The sequence below is a fragment of the Adiantum capillus-veneris genome, chromosome 27 (assembly GCF_014529385.1).
Source record: "Adiantum capillus-veneris isolate H3 chromosome 27, ASM1452938v2, whole genome shotgun sequence".
Classification (NCBI taxonomy): domain Eukaryota; kingdom Viridiplantae; phylum Streptophyta; class Polypodiopsida; order Polypodiales; family Pteridaceae; genus Adiantum; species Adiantum capillus-veneris.
The window spans coordinates 89623088-89640362 of NC_140957.1; positions in this window are offsets into that span (position 1 = coordinate 89623088).

Consider the following 17275-nt stretch of genomic DNA (forward strand, 5'->3'; position numbering starts at 1 on the left):
ATCTAAATAGAGAGAGAGAGAGAGACAGAGAGAGTGCGCATTACTAAAGGCGCGCGTGGAGCACGTTTTTACCTCCACAAACACTTCCGCGCGCCGTTAGTATAGGGTAAAATAATACACACATACTCTCTCTCTCTCTCTCTCTCTCTCTCTCTCTCTCTCTCTCTCTCTCTCTCTCTTTGGTCAATGCATTGTACTAACGGCGCGCATAGAGACATGCACTACGGGTATGCCTCTCTACGCGCGCCTTTGGTATAGAGAGAGAGAGAGAGAGAGAGAGAGAGAGAGTATGTGTGTGTGTGTGTGTGTGTGTGTGTGTGTGTGTTTGTATTTTAAAGATGTGTGTCTGTGTGTAAGTGAGTGTGTTTGTGAGTGTGTGTGTGTGTGTGTGTGTTTGTATTTTAAAGATGTGTGTCTGTGTGTAAGTGAGTGTGTTTGTGAGTGTGTGTGTGTGTGTGTGTGTGTGTGTTTGTGAGTGTGTGTGTGTGTGGGTGTGTATGTGTGTGTCTGTGTGTGTGTGTGTGTGTTTGTATTTTAAAGATGTGTGTCTGTGTGTTTGTGAGTGTGTTTGTGAGTGTGTGTGTGTGTGTTTGTGTGTGTGGGTGTGTGTGTGTGTGTTTGTGAGTGTGTGTGTGTGGGTGACAGAAACAGAGATAGAGAGATAGAGGCAAAGGCAGAGGGAGAGGCAGACCTTCGTTATGTCGAAGGGTGGTCTTGCTGTCGGAGACGCAGACGACGGCTCTTGCACTCTCTCTCTCTCTCACTCTCTCTCTCACTCACTCTCTTTCACGAGGTGTGGTTTTTCTCTCTCTTGACCTCTTTATATGACGTACAAAAGTATACGGTCTCAATAATGACCACACGTGTGACATCATGCAAATATACTATAATTTATAGTGACACGTGGGGCGCCGCCGTGTGTATCCGTTATAAGTGTGATTTTGAGAGAGAGAAAGAGAGAGAACAATAGAGAGAGAGAGAGAGAGAGAGAGAGAGAGAGAGAGAGAGAGAGAGAGAGAGAGAGAGAGAGAGAGAGAGAGAGAGAGAGAGAGAGAGAGAGAAAGAGTGATCAGATTGTCACAGAGATAGAGAGAGGGAGAGACACAGATTGAGAGAGAGATAGAGAGAGGGAGTCCTTACTCTCAGAGAGAGAGAGAGAGAGGGAGAGAGAGAGAGACAGAGTCAGTTTGACACACAGCAAAGCAATGGAGGAGACACCTCCCTTGGAGTTCCTGCAAACCCCACCAACAAAAGGTGATCTCTCACTCTTTCTCTCTGTATTTCCAACAGTTGGTACAAATTGTGTGTGTGTGTGTCTAAACAAAGAAAAACCCAGACTGTTGTTCAACACACACACCTCAATACCCATACTTCCATAGACAGAGACAGAGACACACATACACACAGACACACACAGAGATATATATACATTGTCTCTTTCCCTACCCTCTCTGTACACGTCACTAACGGTGCGTAGCCAACCAAATATTGGCTCCAGCTCTCTCCGCGCGCCGTTAGTATTGTTATGACTCTCTCAGTTGTACTTAAGGCACGCGGAGAGAGTTTCAAAACGCACTTTTCCTTCCTCGCGCGCCTTTAGTCAAATAGAAAAATACAAAGAGAGAGAGAGAGAGAGAGAGAGAGAGAGAGAGAGAGAGAGAGAGAGAGAGAGAGAGAGAGAGAGAGAGAGAGAGAGAGAGAGAGACTAGGTGTGTTTTTGTTTGTGCTTTGGTGAGAGACAGATATATATATATATATATATATTTATATCTATCAGGAGAGAGAGAGAGAGAGAGAGAGAGAGAGAGAGAGAGAGAGAGAGAGAGAGAGAGAGAGAGAGAGAGAGAGAGAGAGAGAGAGAGAGAGAGAGAGAGAGAGAGAGAGAGAGAGAGATCATGATGGTTTGGTTTTGGCAGAGTTGTCATGTTTCCTGATGGTTTTGACTTGTCATGTTTCCTGCTGAATAGGATTAAGGTCTAGTAGGCAGAAGAGGCTGAAACCTGATCCAGAGCTTGTGCCAGGATTTCAACCCTTGCAGGCTCAGTTGCTTAATGTATCTGCCAAAAGAACTGCTGACTTTTGTCAGGACATATCTGAAGAAAAGTCAATTGGTGAAGATCAATCAGAGAGGTCACCAGGGCAAGAGGATCCCTCACCCTACAAGACTGTGGTGCCCTCTACAATACTTCTGAACAGAAATACAAGAAAGAGGAATATAGACTTCTCAGATGATACAGATGTGCTAGAAGGAAGTCCCTGTGCAACTAAATGTAAAGACAAAGAGGATGTGTCTTCTCTGGAAGACCCAGCTGCAACTGATGAGAGGCTGTTTGATTTTGCAGCATCTTGTGGTGCTGGGGACAAGTATGATCTAGTTCATTCTATGTTTAATCCAAAGTTTGACATTGAAGACCTGTTAGCTCAGCACAGTAATTTCTTGCAGTCCTATAGAGATAAGTTTGAAGTGATGGTGCAGGTAGGAAGGGTTGTTCTGCCTACTATGACTCTTGTGCATTTAAATGACTGTGGTGGAAAGGGACAGGGAGTGAAGAAGTATAGGGAATTACCACCCTCTTGCTGACATTCAGCCTGCCCTTTGCATAAAAAAGAATGCAAACTCATTCAGGAAGCCTTTGGCTTTATGATTTACCTGAACAGCCTCTTTGGATTCCTCATGCAGAATCCTGATGAGGTGTTAGAGGAGCAGGATGCAGCACCAGATGAGGAATGCGAGGAGACAACTCATATGCAAGAAGTCGAGGAGGTTGAAGACACAGTCGACCTTGAGGTTGAGGCAATTGAAGTACAAAGAAGTAAGATGCTCTCTATGAAAACCACAGAAATCAAACTTCCATTGGATGTCAGTAACTTCACTGAGAAGCATGCTCAGATGATGTTGCCTGCTGTGCCTGACTTCAGGATCGGAGACAGGACCTATATCTTCTTACATGATGTGCAAAGTGTGTTTTATTTAAGGGAGGATTTCTCCCTGGCTATTATTTCCAGAGTCCAAGAGGAGAGGAGTGGATTTGTTTCAGAGGATAGTAGTGATGATGAGGCAATGGAAACATCTAGCAATCCAATGGAATGCCTTTGAAGATGCTTTGAGAAAGCTGAAAAATACAAGGAGACACTACCTGATGAAGCCACCTTCCAAGCAATAAGACAAAGCCTAAGACCATCGAAAAGTAACAAAGAAGTGGAGGATTGGTTTAACCATTCAGGTCAGGGGTCAACTACATCTGTAGACCTGTGGCAAGAAAACCTCTTTCTGCAGGATGAGAGCTTCATGGTAACTCTCTCTCTCTCTCTCTCTCTCTCTCTCTCTCTCTCTCTCTCTCTCTCTCTCTCTCTCTCTCTCTCTCTCTCTCTCTCTTTGTGTCATTTCTGACATTGTATGTGCAGTCTTGGATTGCTGACAAGGATGACTTCCTTCGGCGCCGGCGGACAAGAGAGTATCGAGGAAGGGATGCGGCCCTAGCACAATACCTTTCAAAGCTTTGCGAGTCGCCGATAGTAGTTTTTCACAATTCCATGTCACAAGAGGGCTCAATAGCAACTTACACATTCAAGACACTATCACGCTTCTTGGGTGGACCGGTGCTGCCCAAAAGTGCAGATAAAGTCATTCTTGTGGACAAAGTGTTTGCTAGAGATTGTTTTGGTTACTGCCCAGGCTATACAGGTGGTCGGGCAGCGTATTACTACACCTACACAGCAATGGCACTAGCTCTTGGTAGACAAAACCCAGATGAACTTTTAGAGTATGGCAAACATCTCATGATTCGTTACAAGGGTGACGTGCCAAAAAAGAAAATTGAACCTGCAAAATCTTGATACACTTCAAGTAGCAATTGTATAAGATCATGTATTACATAAATTTTGTACAATGTCATCCACTCAGATTATCTTTCTCCACTTGTGATTCACATACACCATTGTCTCTCTCCACCTTCGTTGACTTTCACGAGCTCCGGAGTTGTTGTATGCCATTGATCTTTTAGCTTTTTGTTGTTGTAAATGTCTGATGGCTTGTGCTGTTATTTGCCAAGACTTCTTTTGACTGCATTCGATGAATGATTCTACGATAGAACCATTCAAATAGTTCTCTCAAACTGTTAGCCTTGATTCGAGAGCCACCATGTCGTGTGTGCCTGAAATAAGCATTTCTTGCCATGTAATGAGACTTTTCCATCCCTTGGGTATTCCATATTGCCGGGTTCCCATACTTCTGTATAAAATATGGCAAATGATTGAAGATGATGTGCTGGATATGAAAACAGATTAGTTAGAATGTTTTACAGTCACATATTTGCACATGAGAGAGAAAGAAATACATTATAATACCATGTAGTGAGTAATCTGGGTGTCTATCCATGCTGTCTTGAATGATTTTTTCAGAAGGTTGAGATTTTCCTTGAACTTGTTCATATCACCTTGTGACCAGTCATCTTTGTCGCACATCAAAAATAGGATGTCTATTGATCGCCAAACCTCAGCCTTCGCGTTACGAGTAGTTGGTTTGTGGTCTTTGACTGCAATATGTAGCTTTTTCCAGCTCTGATACTCTACCTTGCTAACATAAGATGTGTTATATATTTTTCCATGTTTTGTTAGCTTTGGATCTCTTGTACCTTGGGGCTTAGATAAAAACCTATGTGCCTTCACCCCACCGATGATGGTTTGCATGGGACATCCTTCTCAGCAGTTGATCTCTTTTCATCCCGCTGGATTTTCACATTGCCACCATGAAGCCCCATATCCGACAGTACCATTTCTAAGCACTGCAGGGCTACTTGTCGTTCTGCGGAGTTCTTAATCTTCCAAGCAAACCCGATGTATAAGTAGACCAATTTCTCCACAATTCTACAAAGGGCATGCATTGTAAAAATGTGGACATTCACAAGTGGTATTTTCAAAACGGGTCGAAAAGCAGGATCCTCAATGTGACGTGTTGGAGCTTTTCTCCACCACTTTGGGTCCATGACCTTTGCAGGCTCCATGCAGAACAAACACGGTGACTTTGCCATTGCACCCATTCCACAATTATACATGCACTTTAATGTTTTAAGGTCACCTGCAAGATGCCACTGAACTTGAAAGTCTCCCCTTCCATCTAGACGTAGTACCTCTCCCTGGTTAGTCTGTCGATCAATCACCTCCGGAATATTAGTTTGATGGAACACCCAATATAGAATCTCATGATCTTCTTTCTTTACCTGCAACACAAAATAAATGAGACTTAAGTAGATCTGAACATTTGAGCTTACTTGAGAATATCGCTTACCTCAAACGCACCAAGCCACCATATGTTAGATTCTGATTGAACACTAAAATATAAAGGATCATCACTGGGACACTTTGAGAGGGCTCTATTCATTAAAGTAATAGTAACACGCTCTAGCTTTTTCTCTTTAACAAGCTCACACTCATCCAGTTTTAACACAAAATGTAATAGCCCACGTGACTCTTCAAATGTGATGTTGTAAAACTCCACCATTCTCTTCTGTAGTATCCGCAGGTCCATAAAAATATTGTTGAACTCATCATATGCCATGTTCGCTCCATGGCCACTGTAAGTTGCTTTAATATGAAAGGGCTGTCCAAGATAGTCTCCCTGTGCCTCGTTAAGCTGAAGCCTCTCTTTCCAAACACTTGAGGCTAATGGTAGAAGTTTGGATTTTATACCCTTCCTAACAAAGATGGATGAGACAGACTTTTGGATAGCCGAATATCCTCTTTTGCTTACACCAAGTGAATCAAGTGTGCCTTGTATCTCTTTTGCAGGCACTGAGTTCTCTGAAATAAAGCGGTCCACTACATTTCTTTGTAGAACCTTAAACTTCTTGTCATGTACTATATCTGCTGCCAGGCTTCTACTTATAAGTGGCTTCAATCTCTTTCCTATATTGGCTTTGGGGTCAATGTTTTCCTTGTCAGGATAGATTGAATCTCTACATGAAGACAATGCATAAGTAAATAACAGAAAATTTGCTTCACTAACACTATTTAGGCACATGAAAACAATGCATAACAAGAAAAAACAAAAAGATTACTTAACTAAGACAATGTAGCCAACCAAGAAGCATCACCTTAATGCTCGGATTCTTTTCTTGAGACCTCCTAATGCAACATGCAATGTTTCAAGATTGCGCAATTTCTTCTTTCGGATACGACCACCCAAGATGGTGTCCTTCATTTGACAACTTCGCACCTTTCCTTTCAGTTCTTGTACCTCTGTTTTATGTTGCAAAATGGTAACCTGATCTGTAGAATGTAAATGTGAAAGGCGAACAATCTCACATTGTTGAGCTTGGAGAATGCTCTTGTAAGTTTCAGCTTCTCTTGTAAGTGATTTACAATAACCCAGAAGGCCCTTTTCTCCATCACCAGCAAAGGTCAATAAGCTTGTAGGATTGACAAACGGTGGAGACGCATTAGTTATTGGATTCTTAGGGTAGAGAGAGCCTCTCGTCCAGATATCTATGTGTTTAGCTCCTTGAGCTCTGAGCGTGTCTATGGAAGCGGGAGGTATATGTGTGTTTGTTTTACTGCGCTTAATCAATGGTTGGTACTCATTGTCCAAATCAATGTGAAGGTGATATTTGGCTCGTTTCTGGGTAACATTTGTGCCATTTGAGGAGTGCGCCATTAGCCAAATGTGCAGGTTTAATGGAAAGTGAATAGCGGTTGCGGATTCGTCCCTCCATGTTAGCCTCCTTCCCTCCATATTGACGTTGTTCATTCAATGCAACTGAAAAGAGGATTATCCCTCAATCACTACGAACGAATGTTCAGAAGAGTAAGGAATCTACTTAAAGTACACTTTTTGAAGTTTTACTATGAAAGACCCAGCTCTTTTATTTGCCATTTTTTCTAGAGAGAGAGTGCAAAAAATACATTTTCTTAGAAGGCCCTCCAAATGACCTCCGAAATTTCCTAATGCCTCGCATGGCGCTCCCCTGCATGTGAATTTCCCTAAGCCATCTATTTCTTCTCTTTGCGGATGTGTTGTAAAGACTATGTAATTTCTGAACTCTTTAGAAGCTCCTTCTGCCTTGCTCTATGAATAAGTTTCCCACCTTGCCCATGTGTGATATGTTGCCCACCCCACCCTATATGGTAAGCCTTCTTACAATCCAGCAAGGCTGCTTGAAATGATGTGAGCTTACTTTGGTCCCAAGAATGTTGCTCAACGTAGTGGAAGATTTTATCTAGTGATTTCCACACGTTCGCCTTGTGATTTTGGATTGCCCCACCACCAGCATTAACCACTTTATGTAACTGTTTCCATTTTTTGAATAGGTTTCTCCTCTCTTCTCTATCTGAATCTTTGAGGCTAAACCCATGAAACCTTCTGGACTTCACACCCCTATCGATTCTTTCCTAGGTACCTTGTAACAACTTTGAGACATCTTAGGGTCCTCTTCGATTTTGACATTGCCTCCATGCAAACCAATGTCTGAGAGCACTCCCTCTAATGCTTTGATCACTCTTTGCAACTCACTCTCTGGCTTTAATGTCCATCCAAAACATATGTATAAATGAACCACCTTTTCAATTATTCAACCGAGTGCATGAAGTGTATAGACGTGGACTCTACTTAGAGGAATATCAAGAACTGGCCTGAAAGTTTTATCTTAAAGATGTCTATTGGGAGCTCTATTCCATCGAACACTCTCAGAGATTTTGCATCATCCATGCAATATAAGCATGGACTTGCCACAACTGCTCCGTGTGTTATGTTGTACATACACTTAAGAGTCTTTAAGTCACCTGCCATGTGCCATTTCACTGTATAGTCACCAAATCCTTCCACTGAAAGAATGACTCCGTTTCTTTGTTCAGTGATGATAGAAGGAATTTGGGTTTGACTTAAAACCCAATCGAGGATTTCAAAATCTTCCTTATCAACCTGCAACGAAAAATGAAAACAGAAAATCAACCAAATACTCAATATTTTTGTTATTATAGAGTGAACTAAGTATACCTGAAATGATCCTAGAATTAGAATGTTGTTTTTGGATTTCACACTGAAGTATCGTGGATCCTCTTTCGTTATTGATGGATCCATAGCTCTGTTCATAAGGATAATAGTGACTCTCTCCAGCTTCTTCTTCTTCAGGACCTCGCACTCGTCGAGTTTCAAAAAAAACTTGAGAACCCCACAACACTCCTCTCGATTGATGTCAAAGAAGTGAACTGCATACCTTTGCAATGCTTCAAGATCAACGAAGAGGTTGTTGTGCTTGTTAAACTGTACCTCCCTGCCACCCTTGCCTAAGAACGTTGCTTGAATATGGAATGGTGAGCCCAAGTTTCTGAAACACCTCATCGTTTACGTGCCGGCGAGCAGCCTTTACATGTAATGGCTTTGGCAGCAATGATCCGCTTTGTAGTTTATTTTTAGACTTTGAAGAGTGCCCTGTATCCCATCTGCGAGATGCCACTCTCATCAAGTATTGCATGCACTTCCATTGGTTCTAGCTGATTCTTGTTCATGAAGGAGGTAAGGAGCCTCCCTTTCAACTTACAATTTTTTTTCTGAGTTATCATCTCTTCAACTACTTCTTTTGGAACTAGATGGCTGTAATGCACTTCGGCATTGAAGCCTACACCGTTTGAGTCTGGATACAGTAAAGACCTGCCAAAAAATCACCATGCGTTATGATCATGTATAGGAAAGTGTATCCGTTTCTTAGTGAAGCACATTGAAGATAGAAAAGAAAAAAAAAACTTCGAGTTACCTTAAAGCTCGTATTTGTTTTTTCATGCCACCATTACCAATCTTCATGTTCTCAATGTTTCACAAATCTTGTTTTCTTTTCCGACTACCAAGCACGGTGTCTTTCTCTCGCAAACTTGTGATCTTCTTCTCAAGGCTTTGGATTGTCTCTTTGTTTGATGAAATCTTCCGAGAGCATGCTTCATTAAGTTTATTCAGCTGCATGTTCTCCATCGCCAAGAGGTTTCTTTGACTTTCCACATTCAATCCTCTTAATTCCAAATGTTCGATGTATCCCAATAGCCCATACTTGCCATCGCCTGTGAAATGTAAGAGGTAGTAATAGTAGCAAAGGGAGGTGGCACATTTGTCGTAGGATCCTTTAGTTAAATAGACCCATCGGTCCATAAATCCAAATGATGTTCCTTGTTTTTCCTTCTAAGTTATTTCTCCCATTGAGATAAGAAAGACTCCCTCCTACGTTTCTGCAACAATGCGTACTCTTGCAATACATCACATGAAGATTATGTGTGTTCTTTCTTTGGGTAAGTGTTGAAGATGAAGGGGTTGAGAATTACAAGTTCAAATTGGTGTTTTCATCAGAAAAAGAAGCGTTCTCCATTCCTAGAGTTGATAGAGAAATAGACAGACACTCGAAACTCATGAAATATCTCAGGTTTAGGGAGGGAAGGCTATATTCTCATGTTTAGAGTTGATAAAGTTCGTGTGGCTTATGTTTCTGGAGGGAACGCTTGTAAGTTGGCATTTCAAATCATTAGTCATACGGTAAGTTGGATTCCTGACAAGAGAATGAAGGATAAGAATGATAAAGATGGCGGCTACCTACCAAAGAATGTCATTTTGGCTTTTTGTTGGTGGTGAAAAAAAGTATCACATAAAATGCACAATTTAACATTTTGATTTTCTCTCTCTAAGCCGACATGGAACTTCTTATAGGACAAAGTTTCAAACAAAGCCTTCAAAAGAAATGCTTGTAGATGTCATCCTTGCACATCAGTGGGTTAGACCAACACAAGGTTTACATTAAAGATACAATGTTGATACTCTCTTACCCAAGTGTTAGCAAGCAACAAATATAAATACCATTAATTCTAGATTTAGAGTTGCAAAAGTCACAAGAATCAACGACAAATCTTGTGAACAAATGTAAAGTCAAACTGGACCTTCCACTGATTAGCACGAAAGGTGTGACAAGCTTTCAAAACTTCCAGTCAATTGCTGACCAAGCTGAAACCTCTAGGAAGACACCCAAAAAAACAAAGACATTTCAGCCAAAGTATTCAAGAAAGCAAAATATAGTCAAGCAAGTGTTTATTTCGAGCAGTTTAGTCAAAGTCAATGATCCGATTTGGATTAAAGACAAGAAATCAACACAAAAAAACAAACACAAGGGATGGATAGAATCACAATGGAGCTTAAAGGAGCAGGTGTACTATAAAGGTAACAGATAGATATGGGTGCCAAAACTGTAGGTAAGGGCATATAAAGTAACATCAAGTCCCTCCCAAGGAAGAAGGCTCACAAGAAGGTATCAAACTAGACAATATCCTAGGATACCTAAGAAGCAGGTATACAAAAGAACAACATCATAAGATGCTAAAGTTTACCACAATTCTCAAGAGGATCTCAAAGAATATTTCTCTTAGATAAGAATTCTACACAGGTTATACAAATATTTGGCTACCAGTCAACCACAAGCCAATTTCAACTACACCAGACCTGCATGAAGATCTCAAGAGCTCAACAAGACCTTGAGCTAAGAAAAATCAACAAAGGAGTTACAAAGGTCCTCAAGAGATTTGGATCCCTAAGTCTTCCAATGAACCAAGTCAAAAGCCAAATTTCGATAGCCAACAAAGGCCGACAATAACCTCAAGACTCCTTACAACATGCCCAATTGGAGGATCACATGAACAATAGAGTCTTCATAGTGAAAGAAGGACAACCCAACCAACAAAGATTTTGATTCAAAGATGATTAAACAGGTATGGAAAAAAAAACCTTCAATGCCAACTTGGTTCTTCACTAATCCTCTTTTTGATGATTCAAGCTTACTTTTACCTGAAGAAATGTTTGTAGTAAGCACAAGAATGTAAAAAGTCATTTCAAGGGTGCAAAAAACACTCTTTGGCATAGTCAGAATCAGGTTGCTAAGCCATAAAATGAGCAAACCATTAGCCCCAAAGCTTCAAGTCGTAATAAACTCTGTGCTAAGAGTCGTAGTTATTAGGCTTGAAGTCGCGGAGCGGAGCGTGGGTCGACTCTCTCTCTCACACACACACACAACTTACACAGTACACAGTACGCAGAGATCTGTTAGAAGGGTTATCTCTCAATTCCTTAGTATTCACAAAGAATATATTAGTATATACAAAGAGTTAGAGGTAAGTGAGTTAGGCGGGCGGCCGGCCATATCCGCATAAGAGGCCACTTGGGCTTTAATCCCAACAACCTCCCACTTAAAGCCCAAGTGGCCTCTTATGCGGATATGGCCGGCCGCCCGCCTAACTCACTTACCTCTAACTCTTTGTATATACTAATATATTCTTTGTGAATACTAAGGAATTGAGAGATAACCCTTCTAACAGATCTCTGCGTACTGTGTACTGTGTAAGCTGTGTGTGTGTGTGTGAGAGAGAGAGTCGACCCACGCTCCGCTCCGCGACTTCAATTGGTATCAGAGCGTTGGTTCAGTGCGGATTTGCGCAATCGCGCGCGCGCGCACTTTTCCGGCAGATTCTGGATCCGGAGTTCGAAAATTCACACTCGGCGTTCCGGGAGCGTTTCCACCAGGCGACCTGGCAGGCGACCTGGGGTTTTACCCCCCTTTCGAAGCCGTTTATGCCCTCAGAATTTCGTTCTGAGCACTACAGCAGAAGAGAGATTTCAGCCACAAAGAAATCCGTCTTGTGTAGATTGGCAAGCAGGAGGTGGTCGACATCAATATCGACATCGACATACATCACCTATTCGTCTTCAGAGCATCATCTATAGACCAGGTACACATATATATCATCAGATATATATATTGCAGTTTGCATTGCTACTTCTTGTGCTTGCCAGGTTCCAGGGGAGGTGTGGTCATACGACGGCTTGACACCACTGGCATGTATTGCAGATTGATGTACTGTGATTGTGGGTCTGCTAGTTGTGAGTCACGCTAGCAGACAGACCGCCGCAGCGGTCATAGGACAGTGATTGGTCTATTATAGGATGTATGCTAGTTCTGGGCAGTTTGCTGAGCCATCTGAGAGGGTCGTGTGTGAGGTTTTTTGAAGCCAAGCACTGGGGGCTGGGTTACCCAGTGTGAGGTGGATTAGGTTGCTGGAGTTCCCCTCTACACGCATCCTCAACGGCCTGACGCATAAGATGCAATCCAGTGTCTACACAAAGTCATACATCCTAAGGGATAGTTTCTGCCAGTGTCAGCATGATTGTGGAACAAGCTAACTCGTCAAGCTCTTCCCACTCATCTTGAGCCATAAATTCTGGTCTCTCCCCTTTGAGCTTCAGTGGCTTCACTTGTTTTTTCTGCACCAAAACCTGCCAAATCTGCTTCTTCCAGAATGGAAAGTTTGTGCCATCCAGCTTCTTTATGTTGTAAAGAGTCTCACTGTGAGAAGATGCCATATCTACCAAACTGTTTACTCCTGAGAAAAATCCGGCAGAGTTTCCCCTGTAAACTGGCCTCTGTACACAGTAAACAAGCTATAATCAACAAGCTGAACACCTCTCCTCAGGAACTGTCAGTATTTTTGAAAATTTTTGACAGAGTCTCCCCTGTAAACTGAGCTCTGGGAACCAAAAGATAGCTCAAAAAACAATCATAAATAGCTGACCAGTGACAAATCCTGTAAGCATACACTGTCTCCTCTCTGGGCGATGACAGAACCTGTATCTGTCTCAAGACTGAACTCTGAACAATGCCTCAACGGCCTGACGCATAAGATGCAATCCAGTGTCTACACAAAGTCATACATCCTAAGGGATAAAAGTCGCCGAAGAGGATGCGTGTAGAGGGGAACTCCAGAAACCTAATCCACCTCACACTGGGTAACCCAGCCCCCAGTGCTTGGCTTCAAAAAACCTCACACACGACCCTCTCAGATGGCTCAGCAAACTGCCCAGAACTAGCATACATCCTATATTAGACCAATCACTGTCCTATGACCGCTGCGGCGGTCTGTCTGCTAGCGTGACTCACAACTAGCAGACCCACAATCACAGTACATCAATCTGCAATACATGCCAGTGGTGTCAAGCCGTCGTATGACCACACCTCCCCTGAAACCTGGCAAGCACAAGAAGTAGCAATGCAGACTGCAATATATATATCTGATGATATATATGTGTACCTGGTCTATAGATGATGCTCTGAAGACGAATAGGTGATGTATGTCGATGTCGATATTGATGTCGACCACCTCCTGCTTGCCAATCTACACAAAACGGATTTCTTTGTGGCTGAAATCTATCTTCTGCTGTAGTGCTCAGAACGAAATTCTGAGGGCATAAACGGCTTCGAAAGGGGGGTAAAACTCCAGGTCACCTGCTGGTAACGCTCCCGGAACGCCGAGTGTGAATTTTCGAACTCCGGATCCAGAATCTGTCGGAAAAGTGCGCGCGCGCGATTGCGCAAATCCGCACTGAACCAAGGCTCTGATACCAATTGAAGTCGCGGAGCGGAGCGTGGGTCGACTCTCTCTCTCACACACACACACAGCTTACACAGTACACAGTACGCAGAGATCTGTTAGAAGGGTTATCTCTCAATTCCTTAGTATTCACAAAGAATATATTAGTATATACAAAGAGTTAGAGGTAAGTGAGTTAGGCGGGCGGGCAGCCATATCCGCATAAGAGGCCACTTGGGCTTTAATCCCAACAAGGCTTACGCTCAAGTTGAAAGAGTTTAACATAACTAAGTCAGGTCGCTCATGCTGGGAGATGAGCATAAGAGTCAAAGTCTATTAACTTACAATTGGTGGAGTGTCGTAGAGTCCAACGCTCACGTACAGTGCACAGTAAGATAAGAGCACATATCCTCAACAACAGAAACCATTCTTAAAGGGGTATCATCTTGCAAAGCCATGTCATATGCTTTTATAGCTACACCATCTTTTTGAAGAACCCCTCAAAATATTTCTTGCACAGCATATTGTTTCCCATGCATTTCTATGTATGCATATAGGATGTCCCATCATTGGACATATGCATTAGGCACTCTTTTTTGCTTCCACCTATGCATCTTGAGTGGACTACAATAGGCAAACCAATTTTCCATCATGCTACCTTCATATATTTTTTGTCCTCTTATTTTAATATCTATCAGCAAATAATCCCTTCAGTACTTTATTAATACTTCTCATGCTAATCAGTACTTCATAATGCGCTTATCTTCAAGGAATTTTTTTCCCACTGGGTTATTCCCCTTTGGTCATCCAGGTATTAGACCCTAATTTAGATCCTCATCATTCTACTTCTCTTTTACATATCATAATAAATAAACAACAGCCTCGCCATTATGCTACTACAATGGACAAATGTGACATCATCTCTCACATCAAAAACAACTTCGGACCAATGAAGGTGTTGCTAGCAAATTGAGCCTCATCAACAAATTCAACACCAGATGAAGACAATCAGCTCATCAACAACCAATCAAAACCTTCCATTGCCTCCATGGACACTTCTCAATAGTGCCCAAGGATGGGCACTAAAATTGAAAGGGAGGAATGTTAACTGAGGCGACGTCAGTTAACAAGAGTTGCTAAAACTTGAAGCCTTATGAATGCACATCAAAGATGAATATGAAGAAGCAGTGAAGATTGGAGTTACACACTTTTCACATTTTTTCAAAATGGCCACGTATTGTAATTTCCTGATTTATTTAATCATTGTGATAATTGTAACGTGTTACAAGCTCAATAAGAGTTCCAAGATGTAAAGAACAAGGCAGCTAGTGTACCTAGGTTGCACATACAATAAGTTGTGGAGCCTCAAAGGTCTTGGGTGCCGAGACATTACACATTTTAAACCTTCTGAAGTGTTTGGTGACTCACTTCTTTCTCTTTCCTTCGGTGGGGACTCTACATTTGAAGCATGCGCTCTCCTTTTGAATGAGGTGCATCCTCAAGTGTACGTTGAGGCCCTTTGTATGTAACTTCCTCTCTCTCACTGGAGAGAGCCTTTGTTTGGAAGTCCCAACAAGAGACCTCACAAGTACTCTCTCTTCTTGGGGAGTTTGGAGAATCCCATGGGTGCGAAGTTGTTGGTAAACTTCACCTTGTCGGGCAAGGTTTCCCATAGCTTGTTTTTGCCTAGGGACAAGAGAACTCAAAAGCATAGTGGCATCATTAGTAGCATCTTCATGTGAAAAATCCAAGTTATTAATACTCATTATACTCTCTTTATTTTTACAACCATGCTAAAAGAATTTATGTGTATTTTAACTTAATCACTGGCAACTTCAAAGCCCTAGTTGCTACTCCTCTTAGCTCTTGAAAATTATCACTCAAGCATCCACATCATGGACAACATAAGGACCTCTCTTCTTAAGCAAGAAAATAGAAACTAATGTAACAAAATTAAGCTAATAAATTCGAGTGTAGCTGAAATAGATTATCCATAGTGAGCATTTCATTAAGACGATTCCTAATGAAGATAGAGAGAGTTCTAGGTTGAAGATAGCAACAATTTACATACTCCTAATTAACATTCCATGAGCAATAACTTGCAAAAGAGAGAGAAATAGAGAATCTGACAACAGTTGAGGACCACATTTACTTGGAATCGGTTCCCCCTCCAATAGGCTTTTGTATTATAGGCTCTCCCATGAATAGAAACTTGATACAATACAATCTTTGTGTTCCTTAAGACCTCTTTGGTGTCATGAAGATGGAAAGCTTCATGCACCAAACTTATGCTTAAAACAACAATTGATCTACTTGCAATACACAAAAACTTGTCCTTGGCCTCAATCCCAAGGCCTCAAACACCATCAAAGGGGGAGAGATCTAGCAAGGAGTGATAAAGATGAAGAGAAGAAGATACATATCTGTGAGAAAGAAGTAGTCTCCTCACATATAATCACTCTTAGATCATAGATTAGCATAGTGATAATGAAGATAAGCATTGCTTTGAGAATAAACCTTGGTTGGATTTGCTTTCCATAGACAGGGGTGTTGGTGTAGTCTCTCTACTTCTCAAGCTTGGAGAAGGAGATGACTTTTGTGTACAACACACAATGGGGGAGAGTGTGTGTGGCTTGTGGAGTATATGAGAGAGAGAGAGAGAGGGAGAGAGGGAGAGAGAGGAAGAGAGAGAGAGAGAGAGAGAGAGAGAGAGGGAGAGAGAGAGGGAGAGGAATCGATTTTGCTACTTAACTCTTGCTACAAGCCTATTGGCTCAAGCCTTGGGCTAGCCAATAAATGGCTCTAGTCATAACAAGCAAGGGGTGTAGCATTTGGACAAGTGTCCTTCTTCCCACCTTTGAGAGAAAGATCTTAATTATTTAATTATAGCATTTGGACAAGTGTCCTCATTTCCCCCTTAGAAAGATCTTAATTATTTAATTGTAGCATTTGGACAAATGTCCTCCTTCCCCCTTTGAGAGAAGATCTTATTTATTTAATTGAATCTCAATTTGCATTGGACCTCCCTATAGGTCATCCAATAGAATTCACGCACATTATGAAGGCAATATTTCTAGGGTCCTGACATGTGTCCTTTATGCCCGTTGTGGCTTGGGTGTCTCTTGGTGTCTATGTGGGGTGTAGCATTTGGACAAGTGTCCTCCTTTATGGGAAACATGTTGACTCAAGCTCCTCAAGCACCTTAGTCAATAGGCACCTCAAGCACCTTAGTCAATAGGCACTTCAAGAATCTTAGTCGCCTAAAGCACCTAAAGCACCTTAGTCACCTGAAGCACCTTTTTTAGTACCTCAATCTCAGTCCTAGCTTGCCTAAAGTCTAAAGTACCTAATGGTCCTAGGTCTAAGGAATTTTTTTTTTCAAAACTCACAATTGATCAACCCAAAAAATTACAAGGTCTTGTCATGCTCGTGCTGAGCCATGACATCTTTCAGGGACCATAATTACATCGGCTATCAGGGCAGCCACCCCTACCAACTTGCCCCCTTATCCTTGATACACAAGGTCCATTATCATGTACTTCTAAGATCTTTTAATTATCGATGGCCAAGATTTCCCCCCGTCCTAGGCATGCCATCTGCTGACAACAAGGCACAAGTAGTCCTAGACCAATCCTCCGAGTGTTGATTGCGCTCAAGCGTCCATATTAGCACTTTGCTTTCTTGTATAATTTTTGCGAAGCTTGCCACCTCAATGGTCCTAGGTCTAAGGACTTTTAACAATAACCTTTGGAGACTTTAATTAAGCTAACCCTAAGGTCTTCTAAGCTCCATTGGATGCACATTTCTCTTTGATAGACTATTTCCCTTTGGACCCCTATTGAGGTGTAACAATCTCTCCTCTAGGTCCCCTACTGAGATAAGTCCAAAAGCACTT